Source organism: Phascolarctos cinereus, unplaced genomic scaffold (genome assembly GCF_003287225.1).
Source record: "Phascolarctos cinereus isolate Bilbo 61053 unplaced genomic scaffold, phaCin_HiC Scaffold_4;HRSCAF=312, whole genome shotgun sequence".
NCBI classification, from domain to species: Eukaryota; Metazoa; Chordata; class Mammalia; order Diprotodontia; family Phascolarctidae; genus Phascolarctos; species Phascolarctos cinereus.
The window spans coordinates 539936307-539955184 of NW_027555847.1; the positions used below are offsets into that span (position 1 = coordinate 539936307).

General features: G+C 33.2%; 1 pseudogene; it reads right to left on the reverse strand.

Moving 5' to 3' along the window:
- Positions 1 to 12179: 12179 nt before the first annotated feature.
- Positions 12180 to 12732, reverse strand: LOC110208781 (NADH dehydrogenase [ubiquinone] 1 beta subcomplex subunit 9 pseudogene; annotated as a pseudogene).
- Between the last annotated feature and the right edge of the window lie 6146 nt (positions 12733 to 18878).

Here is an 18878-nt window from a genome sequence, read left to right on the forward strand (position 1 = left end):
AAGATGCAAATTAAAGCTAGCAACACCCAGGATCCTCCAGTGGCCCTTCTTGCCATTGGATGAATCACCATTTGCATTAAACTCATGTTTACAGCCTCTCAGAATTTTCAGTCAGATTGTCTAGACCATTTAAACCAATGTGAGATCAGAAAACATATTCTATAAAATTGTATTTTAATGATTTCTCAAAATTTTTCACATAGCATCACCTATATTTCTTCCCCTGCTAGAATTATACTTTGATGCAAAAAAAGTGAACTCATCATGTTATTCTGTCACAATCAATTATTAACTAAGCCAAACTGTTCATCAGTTATGTTTGTCCATAGATGCTTACAAGTTTTCTCTTAATAAAACATCCGTTCCAATTATTATGATCATCATGATAAAACAGTTATTGAGTGTGACAAGGCTCTATGGTAGGCAGTCAGGCATTGCCTTTACAAGAGTGATAAAATGTAGCCTCTACCTTCAAGACATCTACTGACTAGTTGAAAAAGCATAAAGATGAAGAACAATACAGTTAGCATATACTGTGAAATTATAATATACAACAAGTGTCATAGAATTTTTTTTAAAAAAGAGATATTACTTTGGGTAACAAGGGGTTTAGGTAAGCTTCTAGAGGAACAAAGAGTTGAGCTTGATCTTAAGGAATAAGTGGAATTGAATTTTTATTATAATATTTTCCCATATTGTTGAACCACATTTTCTACTCTTGAACCTTGACATAGAGTATTCAAGAAAATTATGGTCACACAGCAAGTGAATGAGTATATTTGGGGTTTTGTTTGTGTTTTTTTTTTCACAATCATGTAAAACATTTCCATATTACTCATTTTGTACAAGAAGATTCAAATAAAAGAAAAAGAATGATAGAAAATGAAAACTGGCATGCTTCAGTATGCATTTAAACAATATTAGTTCTTCCTCTGGAGGTGGATAGTATGCTTCATCATTAGTCCTTTGGGATTGTCTTGGATCATTTTATTGCTAAGAATAGCTAAGTCATTGACAATTCTTCATCAAACAATATTGCTGTTACTTGTATACAATGCTTTGTCAAAAGTATTCTTGTGCCTCTATTGATAACATTTGATTTTATTTTTTGTTATTAATCAGTTCTGTTATTTTATAGTTTTCAAAATATTGAACCAACTCAATATTCTTAGCATAAATTCAACCTGGTCACAATGCATAATCTTTTAAATATATTGCCTTAACTCTTTTTCTAATTTTTAATCCAACATTTTTCCAATATTTAATTATATATTTGCATTGATACTCATTAATGCATTGGCACATACACATATGTATTTCTGCTTTATCTCTTCCTGGTTTTGGTATCAAAAACTTTTAAGAGTCATGTTGAATGTTTTATTTCTCTGTTGTTGCAAGCAATTTATGTAATATTAGAGGTTGTTGTTATTTAAATTCTTGATAGAATTAATTTTAAAATCCAATGTTTTTTTACTTTGAGAGTTCATTTATAGTCTTTTCTAATTTCTTTTTATGAAATTGGCCTATTTAAGTCTGTTACCTGCTCTGTCAATCTGGCTTTTTTATAATTGGAAAATACATATGCATTTCATTCAAGTTATCAGTTATCTTTTCATGTAATTAGGGAAAATAGCTTCCAAGATACTTTTTACTTTCTCATCTTTTTTTATTTTCTCATCTTTTAAGAAATTCTTCTTTTCTATTTTTCTCAATTTTGATAATATGGTGTTTTTCTCATTTGAACTATGATAAATGGGCTAGCAATTATAAATTTATCTATTTTATTAGCATTTTATAACAAATCCTAGTTTTATTTGTCAATTGAAAAGAGTTTTCTTTTCTTTTTTTCTTGTTTGATTAATTTCTATTTTTTTGCATTTGATAGGAGCATTTTAATTTGTTACTTTTCTAGCTTTTTATTTTACACTTAATTCATTTATTTGTTATTTCTCTCTTTTGTGTAGAGACAAAAAATTCTTCCCAATGGCTGTTTTGGCTATATCCCAAAATTTAGAGGAGGATGTCTCATCATGATTTTTTTTAATAAAATTAGCTGTTGTTTCTATGACTTGTTCTTTGACTCATACGTTCTTTAGGATTACATTGTACAGTTTCCATTTAATTTGTTTTTCATCCATTCTTCACATTCTCTTTATTTCATATACATTTTTCAGTGTTGTGGTCAGAAAATAATGCATTTTTGATTTCCCTATTTTTTTTAAAGTGTAGGTAGCTCATTTACAACAAAGCAAAACAAAACACAGGCAAAAATAATTCCCCACCCTTTATTATCTCCAGAGCCATTTGATTTTTATGTATTATACTGGGTGATCTGATAGGTACAATTTCTTATATGTTTGAATATGTTGTCATGTTGGTCTCATGAGCTTAAATTTTTATTTCTTGAATTCATAGCATCTAGACTAGTTTACTACCCTACACACACACACACACTTTAAGGTGAAAGAATCCAATCTATTTCCAAGTGTTATCAATTCTACCTATATGACAACTCTCACACCGGCTTCTTTTCTTGAGTTATATGATTAGCACTCTAGCTCAGGCCCTCATCACCTCTTCTACTAACTGTTGCAGGGACATCCTCATTGGCCTCTCAGCTTTTTCTCTTTCCCTCTCACATTTGTCTTCCATATAGCTGCTGAAGTTATCTCCCTAAAGCGGAGGTCTGACCATTTCACTCTCTTACTCTATAAATAAGAGTAGTTCCTTCTTACATCTAGAATTAAATACAGATTCCTCTGATATTTGAAGTTCTTCACCACCTAGCTTCAAACTTCCTGATATTATCATATAGTACTCTCCTTCACGCACTAAAATATAGTCAAATTGTTCTTACAGCTCCTGACATGTGCCACTTTCTCTTATCTCCCCACCTTTCCAAAGGTTTTCTAAGATCCCTGGGAAACACTTCCTCCCCATTTCCACATTAAAATCCTTAGTTTAATTCAAAGCTAAGTTCAAATGCAACATTCTACATGAGGGCTTTCCTGATGCCACAAGATACTAGTGTTTTCTTCCTCTAAATTTAATTGGAAAGAGAGAGAGAGAGAGAGAGAGAGAGAGAGAGAGAGAGAGAGAGAGAGAGAAGGAAAGAAAGCAGGAAGAAAGGAAGGGAGGGAGGAAGGAAGAAAGGAAGGAAGGAAAGAAGGAAGACCTATATGTAGATAGATATGTAAACGATGTACACAGAATACAAGTTCTTTGAGGTCAAGGACTACTCATTTTTGTGTTTGTATCCAGAGTGCCTAGTACAACATAGTAGGCAATATATACTTACTAATTAATTAATTGAGTAAGGTAACTTCCCCAAGGTCACCCTAGTGGTACATAGCAGAGGTAGAATTCAAATCTAAATTTTCTAAATCCAGAGTCAATGCTTTTTTCTTCTGTGACACAATGTGGTGAGTTTCCCAGGACCTCAATTTCTAGTGTTCTTCAGTTTATCCATGAGACTCTAAGTATCAATTTAGCATCCTGATATTTTAGAGTCAGGATTAAGTTGGGGTCCTTACTCTTACATTAATGGCTTTTTACTCGCTCACATCTCTGCCCATACCTTTCTTTTATGCTCCTTTTTTCAGCATCAAATTAAGCATTTTTCTTTCTTTTTTTTAAATTATCCTTATTCTTAATTTGCTGGCCATTCTCATAGGATCATAAATTGGAGGCTCATATTTTTCTGACTGATAAGTACAAGCACTAACCCACATGACCCACTGTGCCTAAACAGTCTCACTCATTCTTTATATTATACATTTACCATACTCTTGTTTCCTGCCCCTCTCTCTCCCCACCTCTACTTCCTGCTCAAGAAACTGTATTCAGATCAGCACTGCCATTCACAGTGGAAAGAGTTATGTCAATTCAATCACTATTCCTACAACTTCCCTGGCCAAATTACCCTTCCCTGGCCACCAATCTCTTACGTACATTGTCTCTTCCAATAGAATGAAAGCTCCTTGAGTCCACAGACTAGAGCTCTTTCTATTATATATGTTACACCCCATGAATGTTCAGAAAGTAAGACAATTTGATTCCCTCCCCTCCTCTATTTTCAATATAGATTGCTCTTTTATTCTTTATGTGGTTTTATTTTTTTTGTGCCCCTTTTAAAGGAAAGGTCTTCTCTCTTGCTTTATATGACACATCCTAGCCTCTTATTACTTCCTTTCACACTAAGGTATTTTAACATTCCTTCTGAGACATACTAAAATTCCCCACAGACATTTTATTCCTAACACTCATGAATGTGCTATTCAACAGAAACATTTCTAACTCTACCTAATTCTGTTCTGCTTCACAGTTTATATGTGTATACATGCATGTATGTATATAAATATATGCATACATAAACATACATATATAACACAAATTAATATATAGGAATTTTTTACTAAAATATGTTTCTTCTAAAACATATATAAGCACCTTCCTAACCTAAAATATCCTGGCCATTATTTTTATTTTTTTTTAGCCTCTTTACAGCTTCTTTTTATTCTACTTAAGAGTATTTTTTTTTCAAATTACATGCAAAGAGTTTTCATCATTCACTTTTATAAGATTTTGAGTTCCAAATTTTTTCTTCCCTCCCTCACCTTCTTCCTCCCCATGATGGCATGCAATCTGATTTAGGCTATACGTATACAATCATATTAAACATATTTCCACTTTGGTCATGTTGTGAGAGAAGAAACAAAACAAAAGGGAAAACCACAAGAAAGAAAAAAGAGAGAGAGAGAAAATAGGATGCTTCAATTTGCATTCAGACTCCATGCTTCTTTCTCTGGGTGTGGACAGCATTTTCCATCATGAGTCCCTTGGAACTGTGTTAGATCATTGCACTGCTGAGAAGAGCTAAGTCTATCAAAGTTTGTCATCACACAATGTTGCTGTTACTGTGTACAATGTTCTCCTGGTTCTGCTCACTTCACTCAGCATCAGTTCATGTAAGTCTTTCCAAGTTTTTCTGAAATCCACCTGCTCATCATTTCTTATGGAACAATAGTATTCCATTACATTCATATACCACAACTTGTTCAGTCATTCCCCAATTGATGGGCATCCCTTCAATTTCCAGTTCTTTGCCACCACAAAAGAGCTGCTATAAATATTTTTGTACATGTGGGTCCTTTTCACATTTGCATGATCTCTTTGGGATACAAGACTAGCAGTGACATTGGTGGATCAAAGGGGTTGGCCAGTATTCTTGTGAGAAAAATGTGAGGAAAAAAATTGAAATCTCAGCAGATAGTTTAGAAAATTTAAAATACTTAATTTTACATTGTGAAGAAAGACAGAAGAAGGTAATAAGTATTAATCATCTACTATGTGCCAGGCACTGGGCTAAGTACATTACAATTATTATCTCATTTGATCTTCACGACAAGCTAAGTGCTATTATGATCCTCATTTTAGAGTTGAAAAAATTGAGGTAGACAGAGGGTAAGTGACTTCCCCAGGGTCACACAGCTAGTAAGTGACACTGAATTTTAATTTAGCTCTTCCTGACTCCAGGCCTAGTGTTCTGCTTCTTAGAGGAGAGAAATGGGCAAATCACAGCCCAGTGCCTTGGAATAATTAACTCTGGACCTAAATTAATGGATAAAGCATGAAACTTATTTTCTACAAATCACTGCTGAAATGGTTGGAGGTAAGGTAAGGCAGAGGGAATGAATGAAGAATTGAGTATACATTTATTGAGATATACATACCTCCTCATTCCATGTTTAGTATCAGGTTGGTACAAGGTCAAAATACATAATGCACCAAGGAATATTTAGCTTTGGAAAAATTTACATTTATGTTTACAGGCTGATTTTTTAAAGGTGAATATATGATTATACACACACAGATATATCACTATCCATGTATTCATTCATAAATTTCTATATGTGTGTGTTGTATATGTATTTGTACTTTGTGCATATGTGTGTAGATGTATATATTTAATGTATACATATTTTGGAATGGACCTGTGATTTCATTGGTACAATGAACTTCCCCTAAGGAAATATGTACCTATTATGAAACTTATGGTTTTATTGTTTTAGAGAGTTGCTTAGAGCACTGAGATGATAAGAGACTTGCCCAGGGTCAAATAGTCAGTGGATATCAATGGCAGAACATGACACTAAAGCTTTAATTCTCTCTCTCTCTCTCTCTCTCTCTCTCTCTCTCTCTCTCTCTCTCTCTCTCTTATTTTCTCTTTCATACACACATATGTATATGAAAACAAACATATTGTTTTGTAAGGGTATAAATATTTATACACATGTGAATGTGTACATACATATGTATGTGCATATATGTGTACATACATCTGCACACACATTCTTATGCATAGGCTTTTATAAATACATATACTCATTTATAATATTCCTGGTTACAGACAATAATCTCAAGTTTTTACATACGTGAATTACAAGATTAATTTTCACTTGTTATATTTAAATGTCACACGTCTTATCAGATCATGACTAGCAAGATATAAACTAGTTATTTTCCTCTAAGAACAATGAAACAAAATTTTCAGAAAAAGAACTTTTATACAAGTTTTAGAGTAACTGAAGATGAATCCACAAAGTAGGAAGACAGAACATGAGATTAGGATTTGTTTGTTTGTTTTAATGTATTAAATTACATCTGAGAACATAAAAGTTTTGACTTAACCATTTCTAATCTACTTAATCACAAGTAGAAGATAGTATAAATCAAAGAAAAGCTGTAAAGTCATAAGAAAGGACCAATAAAAACTCAAAGAGAGGCTATAATAATAGGAAAGCAAGTACCATACTGTGAAAGAATTTGAACCAGATACAAGAAAATTGCCCAGCTATTTTAATTATGGACAATTATCGGTGATTAATAGAATCCAGAGATTGAACAGAGAAAAACTCCAAGATTCAAACTCCAAATCACAGATTGATAACATATTATAATGTTACAACCACAAACAAGTTTTGGAAACATCTAGGAGAAAAGCCTTCAAATGTGAATGAATACTAATTTGAATAATCTGGGATTATTCCACAGTCATAACAAATTTTTAAAAGTAATGAAAAATGTGGAATGGAAAGGGATTCAAGGAACGCAACCAAAATCCTGTAAAGCTGAATGTGATAATAATAAAAAAGACAAACTTCACAAAAGAAGAAGAAGAAGAAGTATTTGAGGGATTCTGGGGGGGGGGGAAAGAAAAAAAAAGGAAAGAAAAACTTTCGTAGAGGCATGTTGAAGAACACAAGAAAGGCAAATTCTGTAATACAATTATGAAGAAAATAATATATGGAGAAAGTTAATTTTCTCATGTTTATTAGCTATTAATTTAAAAAGAAATCAAACTAAAAAGAAACTAAAGATTTAAGGAAATTTTAGGAAAAAAAAGATGGAAGAAATAAATTAATGCTCGATTAATAAAACCCATAGCCACCTATATCAGTGAATCAATATCTTTTGTGGGGAGAAGAACACAATGTAAAGAAAAAGGGAGGTAAGAGACAAAGGGGAATTGGAGATATGTGTCAATCCAGTCCATAGCCGAACAGTGAAAAGTTAATAATTTCTTTATATTCTCATCAAAAATGGGAATATAGGTTAAAAGCAATGGAGGGGAGAATGGGTTGGGGGGAAACAGACAAGGAAAGATAAGATTGCCATTAAAGAATATTCCCATTAGAGAGGCAGTATATCTTTAAAAAGAGATAGGGACCTTATAATGTATATCACCTGGGAAAAATTTTCATATTAGATGATCACCTCCAAAATAGACTTCTAAGTCCAAAACTTCATTAGACCCTAGAAGAAGAGAGTTCATGTCCTGAGCACAGCTAGGTAGTGCAATGGATAGATAGACCACTGTGCCTGGAATCGGGAAGACCTGAGTTTGAATCCAGCCTCAGATACTGACTAGCTGTGTGATCCTGGTCAAGTCATTTAACACCCTTTGCCTCAATTTCCTCATCTGTAAAATGAGGTGGAGAAGGAAATGGCAAACCATTCCAATATCTTTGCCAATAAAACCCAAAAATGGGTCATGAAGAGTCAGATATGCCTGAAAAATGACTAAACAAACATGGCACTAAAGAAAATCAACACCCAGGTTTGTATGGGGAAAACAGAACCAGAGACAGTGTAACCTGGACTTAGGGGCAGTAAATAATTATGGTAAAGGAAGAGGAAAGGGCTAGTTTTAATGACTTGAGACTTGGTGATTCCAACCACACAAAAAGTGCAATGTCATTAGATGATATTTCTAAGAATCAAGTACAGTGGGGGTGAAAAGAATGGGGTAAGAATCACAAATGTAATTACATAGAAATGCAATAGCAGGAGTTTAAATCTGACATACTGATGAGGGACACAGGAAATAAAGAAGAAAGGAAGTAAGGGTATAGCACATAAATTGGAAAATAGAATTTAGAACACACTAGAATAAAAGAGAACAAGAAGGGCAAAGTAAAGGTAAACTTCTTAGAAAAGGTTGAAGGAAAAGAATGTTGCTTATATGTAACAGTTTAAAAGCAATGGGGAGGGAAACTGAAACTACATGCTAAACTCAGTAGGGAAAAAAAGAGTCAAAATGGGGAGAAAGTTGAAGAAAGAAAAATAATTCAGTAATTTAAGTAAAGTCAAGAAACTTGTGATAGATCAAGTAAATGGGAACAAGGGGGAAGATTGTACTTGTGAGAATATACAAGCATCAAAATTGAGTACACAAAGATAACAGGAATAAAGTGCTGACAGAAAAGGGATAGAAATTACTTTAAAATAATTATTTTTTTATAAAAACATAAACATAATAACCACAACCTTAAATGCATATTACATGATCAAATTCACAAGATTAAACTGGTAGAATAAATAAGGGGGAAAATCTTCCTTATACAAGATAATACTTAAAAACAAAAAGATGCATCTACAAAGAAAAAGAAAGCCAACAAAATTTACTATCAGGTGATTTCTAAAGGAAATATGAATTGCAATTATGTTACCAGACAAGGCAAAAATAGAACAGCTTAATGTCAAAAGGCATAAACAAGAAAATCACAATACACTTCATGGTAGCATATATAATGAAGCACTGACAATATAAATATATGAACCAAATCATATAGTATCTAAATTCATAAAGAAAAAGTTTACTGAATTGTAAAAGTTCATACATAACAACACAATAATTGTAGAAGACTTTAATTGTCCTCTCAGAAATGGACAAAGGTAACAAAATGGGAAAATGCAGAACCAAGCAGAATACTGCAGAAATTAAAACTCAAACTGTCATCTTTAAAATGAGAACATGAAAGGATATAAATATTTCTCAATACTACATCATTCCTTTACCAAAACAATATAGTAAGAAATAGAGAATTTATAAATAAATGTTTAAAAACTAGAAATACTAAGCACCCTTTAAAAACTATAACATAATAAAAATGGATGTTAACAAAGAGAACAAATGAAAAATGCGAACTTAAATTGAGGATTAATTATAATATCCTGAATTATCAGTTAATCAAAGAACAAAGTATAAAGGTAATAAATAGATGAAAGAGAATTATAATGGTGAAAAAATATACTGCACTAACCATTAGTTAACCTTATCAAAAAAGAGTAATACAAATTATTGAAATAAAAATAAGTCAAAATCAAGACATATAGAGTAGAAAGAAAATCTTATCATAAACTACTACACACAATTTTATGCTAACAAAAATGAAAATTTAAAAATTTAACAATGTTGACTAAGGTATGAATTAACCAAATTAACAGAACGTGAAATAGAGACCAAAATTAATGCAACTGAAGAAAATAAAATTTAATAAGCTACCACAGTATTAAAACACACAAAAAAGGTAAGGAGGTAGATCCTGATTGAGATAGATTTAGAGGTAAATTATATCAAATGTTTAAAGATAAAGTAACACTTATTCTACATAAATTAATCCAAAAATCTGAGGGGGGGATCACTCTATGGATCACTTTCATGAAACAAATATAATCCTGATACTTTAACCAGTGAGGGGCAAAGAAAGAGAATTTATCTATAAATATAACTAACTTTTATTTGTGTGAAACTTACTACTAGAAGTATAACATCAATATATTTGACAATTGATTTACTATGAGTCTGATTTATACTAATGATACAAAAATGAATCAATATTAGGAAAACAATTTATAAAAGTATAGTAAAAATAAAAACTGATGTGATTATATCAGTAGACATAGAAAAAGGTTTGACAAAATATAATACTCATTATGCTAAAAACCACACACATAGACAAAGAAAAGAATTACTCATAATGCTAGCTATAGCAATAAGACAAATGCAAGAAATTAAAGGTATAAACATTGGCAAAGAAGAGACAGAATCAGCATTATGGTATTTGTATGGAACATGATGTTTACATAGATAACCACCAAGAATTAGCAAAGAATCTATTTGAAACAAAGAATAATTTCAATAATATAGCAGGACACAAATCCTAAAAAATTATCAACACTTAGATATTAGAATATCAAAATCCAAGAGAATGGAAACTCTATTCACAATAATTATGAAATCTATAAAATATCTGAGAGCTTATCAAAACTGAACTCAAGACTCAAATAAACACAATGAAAAAAATACTCTTTTTGTTGTTGTTGTTGTTTGTCCTTTTTTTAATTAATTTATTTTGATTTATGAACAATCACTTCCATATGCTTTTGAGTTGAAAATTTTTCTCCCCCTTCCTCCCCCCCCGACTGTTATTGTGTACAAAGTCTTCTTGGTTCTGCTCACTTCACTCAGCATCACACCATATAAGCCTTTCCAGGTCTTTCTGAAGTCAGCCTGTTCATCATTTCTTATAGCACAATAGTACTCCACTACATTCATATACCACAACTTGCTCAGCCATTCCTGAATTGATGGGCATCCTCTCAATTTCCAATTCTTTCCCACCACAAAAAGAGCTGCTACGAATATTTCAAAAAAAAAATACTCTTTTTAAAAATCAAGAATAACTTAGATAATTAGTGGGACACCCATTGCTAAAGATTATACAACCCTCAATAAAATAATATTTCTTAAAATAATATTAATATTTAAATTATCAAGTAAATTACCTAGGGACTACTTTGTAGAACATAACAAAATTCATTTGGGGAAATAAGATGTCTAGGATCTCAAGAGAAATAATTAAAAAATAGATGATAATGAAGGGAGAACATAACTTTCAGACAGAAATTACAGCCAACAGTTTTCAAAACCATGTGACACTGAATGAAAAATAGGAAAGCAGATTAGTGGAGCAGGCTAAAATAAGCAAAAATCAGCAATAATCAAACTTAATTTTATTTTTAATAAACCAGGGAACATAAACTAGTTGGGAAGAACTCTCTATTTGAAAATAAATTCTGTCTAAATTGGAAAGCATCTTGGCCAAAAGTGAGCTCAGATCAACATCTTGGACTATTTATCATAATAAGTTCAAAATGGAAACTGAACATAAATTGTCATATATTTAAAATTAGAAAAGTTAATGTATCTTTCAAAACTATGTTTCAGTGTGAATTCTTAACCAAACAAGGTGTAGAAAAGTTCACAAAAGATAAAATAGATAATTTTCATTAAATGAAATTGGAAAACTTTTGCATGTCCAAATCACAGCAGTTAGAATAAGAACAAAAATGGCCTACTATATGGGAAGACATTATATTAAATAACTCTTATAAGAATTTTATAAGTAATAGAGAAAATACACAAAAATATAACACCAAGTTCCATTCCCTGGAGTATAACTGGTTAGAGGACTTAAACAAACAGTTCTCAATGAAGAATTTCAAACTATTAACAATCATATAAAATATTTATCCCAATAATTAATAAAAATAAAAATATCTCTGAGGTTTCACCTCACACCCAGTAAAGTAGCTAACACGATAAATGATGGAATATTCTATGCTGGAGGGATTGTGGAAAGACAAGCACCCTAACATGTTATTTGATTTTGTAAAGGAAATAAAATATTCATACTCTACTATTAGCAACATGGCAATAAGATCAAAGATCTTATTAATAAATTTCTTTTTTTACAGTTTAATAACTTTATCATGTCAAGTATATGTATGTGTATTTAATATACACACTTGAAAGTTTGAAGTTTGTGCTTATGTTACTCTAAGGAGTGCTTTCTGGGCTTAGTGACAATATGCCACCATAGTGGTGGCAAATGACCTTCATTTTGGGCTGGGAGCAGAGCTTCAGTATTAGGACCATGGAGTAGAGTTTCCTCCTTCAACTGCTGAAGCTCAGGGTCCCAACTTTTCAAGCACAGTTTCTAACATTTCTCCCTCTCGGCAAAGTAATCAGGGTACATTGCCTTCTTAGAGGGGTGCCAGTAGTCTAAGTACCACTTGGGAACCTTGTAACACTCATATCTTTCAAAGGAAGTGCCTCCAGGGGAATTAAGGAAGATATATGGCTGAGGATGCTGGTAAGCCCAAAATTCTTCCTCACCTTTCATAAAGTTTGGTGGCCTTTATGGCCTTTACCATATTTTTTTCATTTTTATGTTCTTCAAACCAAGCTCTCAGCAAACAAGCTTTGAACTGATATGCATTTCTGTGAACTATTCATGCCTTAAGGCAGCAAAGCACCTGCTAGCGTCTTCTACACAGCAACTTCTGCTGGTGAGTCAGAAAGGTGCCCAAGGCAAACAACACCATCTCCCCCCACTTCACCTTCAGCCCAGCTAGTGGCCTCGGGGGTTTTCCTTATCAATAAATTTCACATGTGATGTTTTGTGTGGAATGAGGACAGCATGAAAGCCAAAACAAAAACATCATCTTGGAATGTCACCATAGAGTTTAAGAGTCTTTGTCATGTTTCTTTTTGTATATACAAACAAAAACATATACATACATTATATACATATATATATAACAAAATATTAATTTCCCAGTATGAAAGGCCAATTAGCAAAACATATTAGTTTATATTTGTATGTTAACTATTATTCATTTACTTGCTTTCACAAGTACCTTGCTTTCATTATAGGCATTAGTATTTGTCATGGTATAGAAAATAATTTTATCTATTTAAGAACATTAATATAGTTTTATAGACTCAGAACCGACTTTAAAGATCATCTAATACAACCTCTTTCTTATATTCTGTTTAAAAGTATTTAAACCTATACTTATTATGGAAAGTCCATGTCAGAAGGATGGATAGGTTTAAGTTTAAAGAGTAATATGAAGGACGTAAATTGTCACTAAACATTTTAATATCTAATAGGAATGTAAGAAAACTTAGAATAAGAAGTACATTTAGGAGAAAATCTGTCTAGAAAAGCACAGCATTACTATCATGATGGGGACCAGAAATTCATCTCTTTCTTTTTTTTAAATTTTCTTCTTTTCTTCCCTTTTCTTCCTTGCATTTGGATGGACAATGCACAGAGGATGTCCATCTATGTGTAGATCTGGGACAGATAGTACAGATGGACAAAGATTTGGACCCAGAGTTCAACAGCAAAAGGACAGTAGGCTGGTTTGCCAAACTCCTTTGCTGATCCTAAGCTTCCTAGAAAAGTGACAGCCAAAAATTACCCATATTGCCATAAGGTTACAAGACTTGGGATAATGATATCTCTGAAGAATTAAAAATTAATATCCTATAGAATACAATGGAGATATGTCTGGAGGGTCTGAGAAGACTACAACATATAATCAATGAGGAACTTTGAAAACAAGTTAGATTAAAAGACATTATTAAGGAATTGTATATAGGCAGAAAAGATAGGTTGGTCACATGCTCAGAGTAATGAGTGACATGTGAAGAGCCAGCAATAGCCGCTTATAAACTCACAATGTTGAAAGAAAGCAAGAAAGACCTCCAGAATGTTGGGGCAATTTTGAGGGAGGACATACAGAAGTTATGCAGGAAGTGCAAGGAGGTATCACTTGGGATCTGCATCTTGGGAAGGAACTTCCAAAGGGATGAAATCAGATGCATTGAAGTCTTTGAATCTTTTTTACCATTGCCAAAGATAGGAATGATGGAAAATATTTCCCAGCTTATCAGAAAGTTTAGAAACATTAAAAAAAAAAAGATCCGCCTCTCTCTTGCTAGCAGAGAAAAGATTTAGGGGTGATTAGAATTCATAAGAAGATTTTGATACTGCTTTATACCTAAACATGTAGACAAGCCCCCAGAAATCCAAACAAGCAAGACAGGGTTTGGGATGAATTGTATTTCAACACAGTTGTGGGAAAAACTAGGATTAGATTGGGCAAGTATTTATAATATTTGACATTATTGATAAAGACATTTTACTCCATTGGAAAGGGTTGAAACAGTTCTCTATTCCACGGCTTCTTAAACTTTTTCCACTTACAGCCCCTTTTTTGAGTTTCAGCAGTGTTCCTTTGGCATTGCAGTGCACAATGCCTGTGCTTTGGTTCAGAACCAAGGCTGCAGTGAAGTTGCATGGATGCAACACGGGCAAGCGCTGCCAGATATACTTTGGAGTCATTACACATCTGATTTTTAATTAATTTTTGGTCATTGCGCATTCAGACAACTTATACTGTTGCCAAAATTTTTGAGATCCCATGTGGCATTGCAACCTACAATTTATGTACTATATTATGTACTACTATGTGTAAAATCAGGCAACATCAATTGGAATGGGTAGAAAATTATAAAAAAAAATTGAGACCAGAAATATAAGAGGACAATTGCAGAACAGCATTTGGACAAAACTCTGCCCACCTCAAAAACTCACATTTGTAAACTGTACAATATAAATATTTATAATGTTAATACTGAATCATCAATACTTCAGGGTGCTCTATTCCATAAGAACACAGGAAACAAGCAATACATTAGAAACAACTGCTATTAAAATGGTTAGAATAAAAAGAAAGAAAACCCTGATATTTAAGCAGGCAAGTTTTAAGTACATTGGAATGCTTCCTTCTTTGTGTTACATAAATGAGATGAATATTGGAGTCTATATACAGTATACATATATGTATGTGTGTCTATATATACACACACATGCATATATGCCAAAAGCAGCCTCCACCAGTGTAGAATGTAAGTGCTCTGAGCAAGTCCTCACATCCCATACAAGTCCAGTGTATATTCTGCAGCAAGTCCTCCATAGAGGAACTATAAGCCAACTATAATGCTGCACCTAGCACTGACAAGATTATGAATCCATTTAAAGACAGAAGACTATATCTGGCTCCAGTATACCCCTATCTAGGCAACTCCCTGGAACCTCTAAGTTAAGTCATAAACAGGTGGGTTCTCCCCTGAAGGAAGGAGTTCTCATACTAAGAATTTCTCATGATGACAAATCACAGCTTCTTTGTTTACTTCCCAATAGGCTATATATCACCCCACCACCACCACCACTACCACCACCACCTACAAGTCAGTGGGAGGGGGACAATCTGATAATCTGATATGCATACAATTACACACACAACCCTTCCCACCACACCCATACATATACACATTTACATACACAGTTTCCTACTCATAAAAGGGTTATATCTTTGAAATTAATTAGTAAACCAAACTGTTTTATCTCTTTGTGATCATATAATAATATAAACATTCTAAATTGGAATTAGATAATAATTAATAATAATAGCTAACATCAATATATTGCATTTTAAGGATTGCAATATACTTTACATATATTCTCTTATTTGAACCTAGGCCACAAAATCCTACTTACCCATAAGCTCATCAAAGTACTATGCTATAATGTAGAAGAGATATGTCATTCTTTAGGGGGACAAGTACTGGATTTAGAGAAGTGAGACATAGGTTTGAATTCTTGCTCTGGGTATGTATTATCTATGTAATTCATCAATAAGTCATTTAGCCTTTTAGAGCTCGGGAATTTTTTGTTTTTGCTTTTGTTTTTTATGGGGATAACTATGTTCCCATTCTTTATCTAGGGCTTTTGAAGGGAAAGCACCTTATAAAAAGTAGCATGTAAATGCTAATTATTCAATTTGTAGTGAAAATAGAAGTAAAACCATGAAACAAAAAAAAAATAAAGTAAATAAATGTATTGAAAAGAGCATTGAACTGGAAGTTAAAATGCCTATATTCTTGTCCTGTCTTTGCCACTTAGCTATATGATAATAACCAACTGTTTAAAGTTCTTAGAACTCAGTTTCCTGACCTGTAAAATGATTAGATAATCTCTAAGAAAGTAAATAGATGAAAAGGATTAGAAAAGGTGCAAGTAATAATAAATGACACTATTACAGAAAATAGAAATTTTATTTTGAAAATTTATTGAAAATTTGCCAAAAGATTTGTATTTATAATCTTTAAAATACCCCTATGAAGTAGTTACTACAGGTGTCATTGTCCCCATTTGGCATATGGAGATGCTGGGGCTCAGAAAGCTTAGATAACTTATTTGTCCAGGTCACAAAGCAAATAAGTGTTCAAGGTGTAATTTGAAGCCAGGGTTTCCTGAAACAAGATCCCAGAACATAATCTACTTAGCCAACCCACCTCTACAGAGTACAATTAGATTATACAGTAGATTGTAGAAATGTAAGATATCATCTAAGGTGAAATTAATTGATTGATGGAAAATAGAATAAAGGGAGAGAGGATGCTATATACATATACATACATATATACATATATAAATACATTCCCAGCATGAGAAATAAAAGGAGGAAATGGGGAAGAGATAGCGAATCAGATCAGTCCCCAGTACTGGGCTCTAGGTGGAACTGCTAACCCATGACAGCTTAGTTGCTATCTATAGCCATATAATGGGCACAGGGAAAGGAGGGACAGAGTGAAACTTCTATGTGATGTGCATGTGTGTGGGTACATGTATGTGTACTTAAGAAATATATTAAATCTACTCCATGCTAGAACTTCTTTTGAAGTTAACAGGAAGGAGTAGAAAAAGCCATGAGAATGGTTCTGTCAGTGTTGGGTGAAGTTACACTAAGCCACAAACACCAAACAGCCTCTTTCTCTAGGTCCTAGTTAGGTATGAGCAGATCTTTTACAGCTATTCTTAAGGATTCTTTTTTTTTGGGGGGGGGTTGGGGGTGGATCAGGAAGCTGTGTTCCATATAATTTAGAAACCTCTAATACTACTTGTTTTGCTGTATTTGTAACCCAACAGATGCAGTTAGCTTCAACAATTGCATTCCCTGGAGTGTGTTAATCCACTTAGAAAATGTATAATTGATTTTTCAGTGAAAAATATAGTAAGGCTCACTGATTCCAAGCCACAAGGTTGTTGTTCTATAATCATATGGGTTTGACCTTAGCTAGCCAGTCAGATAATTCCCTGTTATCCCTTCATTTTAGGGCTTCCTAAAAATGACACTGAAGTTACATTCCAATTGGCCGATCCCATTAGATATTGCACTGTCACTACTTAACCACAAATTGCTCCCCAGAGGCCATGCTAGGAGGCCATCTGGTTAAAAGCCTTGTTGCCACTTTGTACAAGGCTCCCACAACTTTTCTGTTACCCTAAGTGTATTTGGAAGCAGAAATCAGTTAAATACTCTGGCAAGTACTTTTTTAAAGTATTCAGTTATGTGACTTACATGTGGAAACTTTTAACAACATGCACAGATTCTGGGTTATGAATACATTTTGGTGAGCACTAGTCATGCTCTTGAAAATGACACTCTGCCTCCACCTACATGTTGAGCCATTCCCTTTCCCTCTCTTAAAACTACTCCAGCCCACATTGAATTCTCTCCCTTCTCCAAACTCCTATTGCACTGACTGTCTGTACCACATAGTTTAACACTTTATTATAGACTGTCATCTATCGTTCCCTCATTGTCTCCCGAGTGGAAGTCCTGTCTCCAACAACCCTAAATCAGGCAATATAGAAAATAACAAAGTTAAATGGTTAAATGAAAATTTACATTACAGTAAAAGTATATTATATATAATCATATTATGTACAATATAGTGTGTATATGTTATACAATATAATATACTACATACAATATGTTATATATTATGTTATATTAAAATTGCATAGTATTCATAATGGATTATGATCCATATGGAATTCATATGGATAACTACTGACAACCCATAAGCTCTTTTGGAATTCTCATCTTAAGAGAAAGTATGGAAGACCCCCAGCAGGTCTGGGATGTCCCCTGTGGTGAGCTGATAGGAGGACGTGGATGAGAGTTGCAATGAATGGACAGGCACTGATAGGTTATGATTTATGCCATTGGAGAGAATATTTACATGGATGAGATCACAGATCCATTTGAGTTTTGAATGATCCAGCAATGGCTGTAGAATACTCAACATTATTGAGTCCTATTGAGTCAAAAATCTGAAGGAAACTCAGCAATCATCTAATCTAACCCCCACATTTTACAGATAAGAAGACTGAAACTCAGACAGGGTAAATGACTTGATCACAGGAATAATAAATGACAAAATTAGGACTAGAATCTGACTTTCTTGCATCCTAAGTCATTGTTCTTTCCACTATATCATAAGTATTAGCCATGATGTTAGCATAAACAAACGTAACTCAATTGTCCAATTGATTCTACACATAGGAGGAGCCATCAGGCCTCCAGACTCTGTAGTCTGAGGGAAGAAATAGGTCTGACAATGTTACATCCCTCCTCAAATAACCTACTTTGATTCTCTGTTCTCACAAGAAGAAAATTGAAATTCTTTAGGTTGGCATTCAAAGCTCTTCACAAGCTCTTCACTATTTACCTTTCCAGCTTCATTTTACATTACTCTTAGTCACACAATCTGAATTCTAGAAAAGAACTCAGCTATTTCTTAAATTTGGTATCCCTTATCCTACCTC